This window comes from Cyphomyrmex costatus, unplaced genomic scaffold (assembly GCF_001594065.2).
Source record: "Cyphomyrmex costatus isolate MS0001 unplaced genomic scaffold, Ccosl1.0 scaffold29, whole genome shotgun sequence".
Taxonomy (NCBI): domain Eukaryota; kingdom Metazoa; phylum Arthropoda; class Insecta; order Hymenoptera; family Formicidae; genus Cyphomyrmex; species Cyphomyrmex costatus.
Genome location: NW_017277017.1, coordinates 188,655 through 195,856, shown reverse-complemented (window position 1 = coordinate 195,856; position 7,202 = coordinate 188,655).

The following is a 7,202-nucleotide window of genomic DNA, read 5'->3' as shown; positions in this document are numbered from 1 at the left end:
AACCCTCGGTTAAATCGCGGCCAAAGTAAATAACGAGCACTAAATTGGGCGTAAAACTTATCTTACGTGCGTTTATCCGTTAACTCTAGAGGGCGCCGACCAGCCAGGCGGAAGTTTAATAACTTGGTTAACAAAGGCATCGGTATCGGCCCCTCGATATCGATCGGCGAGATATCGCATGTTATACTGAAATTTATAAGTCTCTCGTTCTCGTGCAGGTGCATGCAATGCAATGTTGTTTACGGCAGTAACGGGATTTAAAAATTAAAGGAATTTAATTATTATTCTCTGTATTATTTAACATAATGAGCACGACTAGGTGGTATTGACCTGCATAAACGCTTCTGAGACGATCGTTCAACCCTTTCGTTGCCCGGCTTGTGCGATAGATGGTGAGCTATTTGGTACCTCGTCTGGCAAAGGATGGCCTTCTGCCAAATTGAAAAAGTTACGTACAAACTTACGGTCAAAGTGATAGATTAATAAGGAAACGATGCGGGGAATGGTGCAGGGAAAAAGAGTAATTCCCGTAGCTTTATTTTATCCGCGGTGAGAGAAATTCATTCGTCTTCAGAAGAGAAAAAATAATACGTGGAATACTTTTCTCGCCTAATTTTTGAATTTCATGAATATGAAACTAGAATAAACTATTATATAAATATTAAATAAACATATTAAACAATAAATAATTAGATGATATCAATTTAAATTTAATATTCAATGACTGTACGGTAAAATTCTCAATTAATATTGATAGCATATCAATGACCAATAATAGATAATTAATAAGAGATTAAAATGAGGCAATTTAGACTGAAACGTACACAATATTCTTCTTACATATTTATTTAATACACAATAAGCTCGATATTTTTTTAAAAATTATTAAAAGGATTTTCTTTCTCCTTCTAATATATACAATTATTTTGGAAAACGCTCTAATCGGACGGGATTAACTGCAGTCGAGGTAGTTAATTCCAATCGCAATCTTCGCGGCGTCTTCGCTTTAACACGTTTATAACGTAATAATCAACGCCAGAGCCGGCAATATATAAACGACGCAAAGTAGTTAATGCTAGGCTATACAGCGAAAGCCAGGGTGCATATGCGCGAGTTAGCGTACGTCGCCTAACCGCGAAGATTAGACCGCGGTTTCTTCCCAAGAGTTCGCGACGTGGCTAACGGCACCGCAATTAAAGAGGGAAGCAGCGTTCCGTTAGGGAGCCATAATTCCGCGACATTTTAACGACGGGCTGACTTACGAGCGACGCGAGCACGTGCGCGCGACCTCTCAGATCGGAACTCATGCGATCGTACGAAAGACCGTGTCTACAAGACGCCCCCCTTTCTAACCAAAGTTATTAAGTATATCAAAATTTTCAAAACTAGACTTATATGTATATAGATAAAAAATCATGGACATCTCGCTTGAAATCCCGAAACACATTAAAGAATGCGTGTAGATTAATAAAATTGGTTAAAACATAGTCAACGAATACTTATTTCGCATCTAATTGTTCATTGGTAGTAATTTAATGTAAGGAATTTTAATCAAACATAGTCGATTGGTGTCTCTTCATATTTAATAATACAATTGGTCAGTTTCTTAAAGCTTGTTACATGTATTACAAATCAGGACTAAATAGGATGACGTGGAAAAAGAAATATTTAGATGTAGCACTAATTTCACGTAAGAAATCATTATAATCAATTATTCTCCTCGCATGTAAGTACGATTGATCAGTTTCTTATACAGCTTAAGACTTACTGCACCTTTTGTAAATTAAAACTAACATAGAGTAACGGAGGAGAGAAGAAGTAAAATATTTAGAAAATTTTCTGAAACCTCGGATGCATATAATTTTCCCGAAAGCCTTCGGAAAACCCCCTCGGACATCACCGGACAGCCTAACAAAAAGAAAAAAAAGACAATGTTCGAAGAAAAGAAGACGGATAGCAAAACCCTCTAGTTCTCTAACAGATGAGAAGATACTCTTGCGCGAGAGAGCCGCATGGACGAACAAGTTGCGACGTTAATTTCAGGAGCAGCAAGGCAAAGCTCGCGTCGACGTCCGTCCCTTTATCGGACGATCTCGGGTTAAGGAACCAGCCGGCAGAAAGATGGTTGCAGCAATCAGCGGCGCGGCGGCTGCATTCGGGGGGTCACGTGCGTTGCGTGCGCGCCGGCCGGGCTAGGGCGATGCACGCGGATGCACAAAGAGCTCAAGCCACGGAGCATGTCCGAAACGGGCCACCTGCCGACAGATGTTGAGTCTAGCGACCGAGACCCTGGCGCTGTTACCCTCAAACCGGGGCCCTACCCGCCCTCTCCCCTCCTCGGTCTACCTGGCTCTCCTCTCTTTCTCTTTCTCTCCTCTTGACGCGTCGGAACCTTCCGATTCTCTGCACCAGGAACCTTTGTCCGCCACTCCGCCTTATGTGAATCGCATCCAGTACTCTCCACCTGCCTCTGGACCTCCTTCGGATCGCCGTTTTCTTTGAGTACAAGAAGCATTGCGCGTTCCAAGAAAGACGTTCGAACGCAAACATATTTTAAGGCTTTTAATCTCCGAGATCGTATTATCGAAAGTTTCGCTGAATTAAGGAGAAATATTTCAAAAATAAAATTTATACCTGTCTGCAGAAAAATTTGGATATACAACATTCTGAGAACTCGAACTTTTCTTCACGTTTTCCTACATTTTGCCTGTGGTCTACGGGCGTGTAATTGTAGAAGCTGATGTGAAGCATCCCGGTATAACAAACATCTAATTATTTTTCTGCGAAACGGTCGGAGGTTGGGTTAATTATTGGAAAAACAATAGAACTAAGATAGGTCGTGTTAAGGGAAGACGGAGCAAGGACAGCCGAGCTTAAGTGGGCAAACGAAGGAGAAAATAACCTAGGGTACGCGACGACGCCAGCAGCCTTATTGTTTACCAGGGCCATCGCGTGACGCTCGCGTTCGCCTTCATCGTGGCAGTTCGCGGATCCCCCGAGTGTGACCCATAGGTGGATTTCTGTGTGCGGAGAGCGAGCCGCTCTAAATTAAATATTGCGTGCTCGAAAAAAATGGCAGTCGTCAACATCTGCAGACCTGCGTGGAAAGGACCTCGAGTCACGCGACGGACAATCTCTCTTTCTCTCTCTCCTTTCCATGACGATCCGTCCACCCTTTTCACGTTTCGCGAGGTGTCATTGAACGAATTTCAGCATGCTTCTGCTTTCTCTCTTTCTCCCTCCCTCTTTCCTTCTCCTATACTCCTTACTTAACAATCGTACGAGCATCGCAGAAAAACAAATTATTCCGGCACGAATATCGCAGTCCTTCGCAATTCCTCTCTTTCGAACGCCGTTGAATCCCCAACAACGGAAGAGAGTAAGTAAACGCGAGGTGGACAGGACAACAACATTGGAAAATGGCGCGAGTCACGCGATGGACGTTTACTACGTTCGGCTTGTTTTCTTTCCTTCTTTCGCTCGGGAAACGCGACTCGTTCGCAAGATGCCACCGTTTCCGGTGTACGACAGCTGTTCTTCGCGCTGTCGTTCGACAAGATCGACAACTTTGACGAAGATGTATCGACGCCGTGTATCCCGGATTTCTTGTTTGCGGCCGAAATGAGAAAGCGTTTCGCGAAAACGCCTATACGCGTGCGATAGAAAATTGGCCGACTGTACTCAAATTAAAAAGACATCCTATGCGCCTTTGGCTGTATTGCATACGCTGTGTGTGTCATTATTGTGCATCACGGTGGTCCGTTGGTACAAATAACTTTAACTTACGCCGATGTTATGAGAACAATGTGCCCCCCGCGAATACTTATTCAAGTATTGTTTCGAAAAAGAAATCCCATGATCTTTGCTAAATATAAAACTTACATCCTGCAAGTTTTATATATATCATAGGTTTTAATTTTCATTAATTTTTAATACGAAGAATAAAATTGTATAGTTTTTATGTCTATCATAATATCTTCACGTTATGTTACTGAAAAAGATTTTTCATTCTTCGGTATCACTTCTAATATACATGAATTTCTTTTACTTACTATGCTATAACTTTTTTTTTTTATAATACAAAAATACATATGTACATTTTTGTTACCTTAATATCTAATGTTTTGATCAAAAAATTCTTATAATACGTTTATTTTTTATACACAACAAAACAAGAATTTTTTGTTGAAGTATCTAAAAAGATTTAAGTATTATAGATACACATGTAAAAATAATTTGGAACATCAAAATAATTATGTAGAAAACTCCAACAAAATTATTTTTAGATCTGTGTGTATCTATAATACCTAAATGTTTAGATATTTCAACAAAATTGTTCTTTCCGTGTGTATATTCCGATACAATACCAATAATATATACATGATAAAACGATGTAAAGTAGTGCCCAAAGGGTTAATTCCATTACATCTAATTCTTGAGTTGGCGTGAAACATTAATATCTTCATGTTCCCAAATATTTCACACGAGAACATGTTCGTGAAACGTTAATTAATCCAATACTTTACGTTCTCTCTCGCGATCGAATTAATGTCTGATTTCGACGTCCATCGGCGCAATTTTCTAGACGGCCAATTACAAAGCCGTTCGATGGTCTTCGCGATAGCCGCGTTTAAAAGCGCGTATATACTTCGGAATCGCATTTCGCCTCGTCGATGGGAGGGAACGTCTAGAGGAGACAAGGAACGAGATCTTTTCCTCTCCGTTATACTTTCACTTTCTCTTACGGCAGCCTCCTCCGCTGTGTTTTCCATTCCCCCGCCCCTTTGTCTGCCCCCCTCGGTCGAGATTCACCGGGTGTACGACGCAGTCTCTCCGCCGTCTAGCCTGGAACCTAGGTATTATTTAGACTTTCACCGGTCGGAAATGCCCACCTCTCCGCCTTATGTATTTGTTATTTCTGCGTCCTTTCGCCTCTCTCTTTCTCTTTGAAATGTATCGGTCGCTGAGTTTGCAATTGTGAGAATAAAAACATCGATTTATTACCCATATATATATATATATATATATATATAAGTCCAATATATAAAAACGACACACAATCTTTCTCTATTTTAAACATAAATTCTCCTCTCACAATTATATAAACATGCATATACGATAAGTTATAAACGCCGCAAAGTGGAAACGCTATATCTCTTCAAGAAATGAAAAAAGAATCAGAATTTTTTAAATTAAGTCTGTAATTTAAAAAACCAGTCTGGTTTGTAAAGAAGATATTTTTTTAACGTTGAAAAACATTTATCAGTTCAATCGAGAACGGATATATCGGAAATCGATTCCACAATGCATGCGGAATACTTGTGCATCCTACGGTTAATACGGTACCATCTTCCCGTGTTCTCCAATCCCCTTGCGATTCACTCGGCCGGCCAGGAGATATTTCGAGATCGCGGAACCACTTTCCAATCTAGCTCGCGAGAAAGGCCGTCGGCTCGTCTGGATTAATAGAGCGTGATCGAAGGAAGAAGGATCGATCGAGAGTTTCCTCCTCGTCCCGCATTCATCGTGTCTAGGACAATACGAATCGCAGTGGCTATACATAGGAAAGAAGCATCTCGGCAAGGACGCGAGACGATGATGATATCGCGCGATATAAATGTTGCAGACGATGGCCCGTGCCATCATTGTTCGATCGGTTCTGACGATCGCAAAAAATGACAGCGCATTAATTTGATCGTGTACCGAAGTGAAAGGCCCTAATGAAGAATCATTAAAATCTCAGCCGAAGAGGAGACGCGCCGCACAAAAAGCAGTTTGGATGCGCAGGTCTAGTAAGCGAGGGGTCAAAAGAAGACGAGGGGAGACTTGTTCTTCGAGCCCGGGAGGAAGATTCGTGAAACCCAACGAGCGAGCGGCAGGCACATCCTTGGCCATTTCGACAAAGGGAGTAAGAGGAGACTGCGAGGCTCTCGCACACACAAGCGCCGGCCACGTGCCAGGCAGGTGCGAGCGCATGAGGTTTCTCGAATAACAGTCGGCATTTATCTCCTCCCTTTCTTCTCCGCGGCGCGTCTCTCGACCGCGAGCGGAGCCTCTTCCCCTTTGTTCGCTCGGCCGTGCATTCGGCTTTCCTCGCAGGTAAAGAAAAGAGAAAAAAGATGTAGGAACTTGGACAAATAGTACGGAGTCGAATCGCTTAGAAAACTTCCAGCCGGGGATCCGGGGATCTCCGGGCCACTTCGCTGAAAGAAAACTAACGAGGTGGATTCGTGTATCAATCAAAAGAGAGGGATCACCGCGCGGGGCTATAGATCGTCCGGAACGAGGGGACAGAAGGAGGTTAAGGCCCTTATATTCGATTCTTCCTGAATCATCGAGCATGAATTCGAGAATACGTCAAGGCTCTCTTGCGGCCGACGGCCGCCGCGTCGCCATCGTTGGCTCGTGCTCTCGATTCAATCGATCGTGTCATTAGGGGCGACGACACGGTGGTCGATACGATAATTCGTCGTAGAAATCCACGTGCCTTTATCCGGACGTACACAGGAACGATATCGCGCGGAAATGCCTTTCACTTTCACGAAAGTCTCTCCCGCTGATGATAAAATGTTAGGTAACTAAATTAAGTCGTTATGGGTGTCTGGATCGGGGTTCGAGGAGCTCCAAGGAGAGAGAAAGAGAGAGGGAGAAATGCAATTTGCTAAATGTTCTATAACGTATATTCCCAATGGATACTTTATCACAAGAGATATGTAATGCAAAGAAGATGATACGAAAGCGCGAAAGCATTATCTCGATAAAATTACAACTGCGATAATATCCGCAGAAGCGCTCGCCTATAGTAACTTTATATGTAGAGATAGTACACAATAAATAATAATTAACTTTCGCGTTTGTAACGAAGTTAATGGATAGAGCCGTGTATCTCTTAAAAGAAGTTCAACAGAGAACATAAATCTATAGAAATATAAAATTTTAAATCAAATTTCTCCAAGGAAAAATTCTGATTTCACTTAATAACACAATGGATACGTCCATGTATGGACGTCCATGTATGTATCGATTTTAATATCAAGATTCTGAAAGCAAATAATATTCAAAATAGAACGAAAAAAATATTGAGATATTCAAAAAAATGAAATTGATATGATTTGAATGCAACAGAGAAAAACTATAGAGACAGATGGAAAGCGCCTTTCGAAAGGATGACCTGGCGGGATGCTGAGGCAACATATCACAGG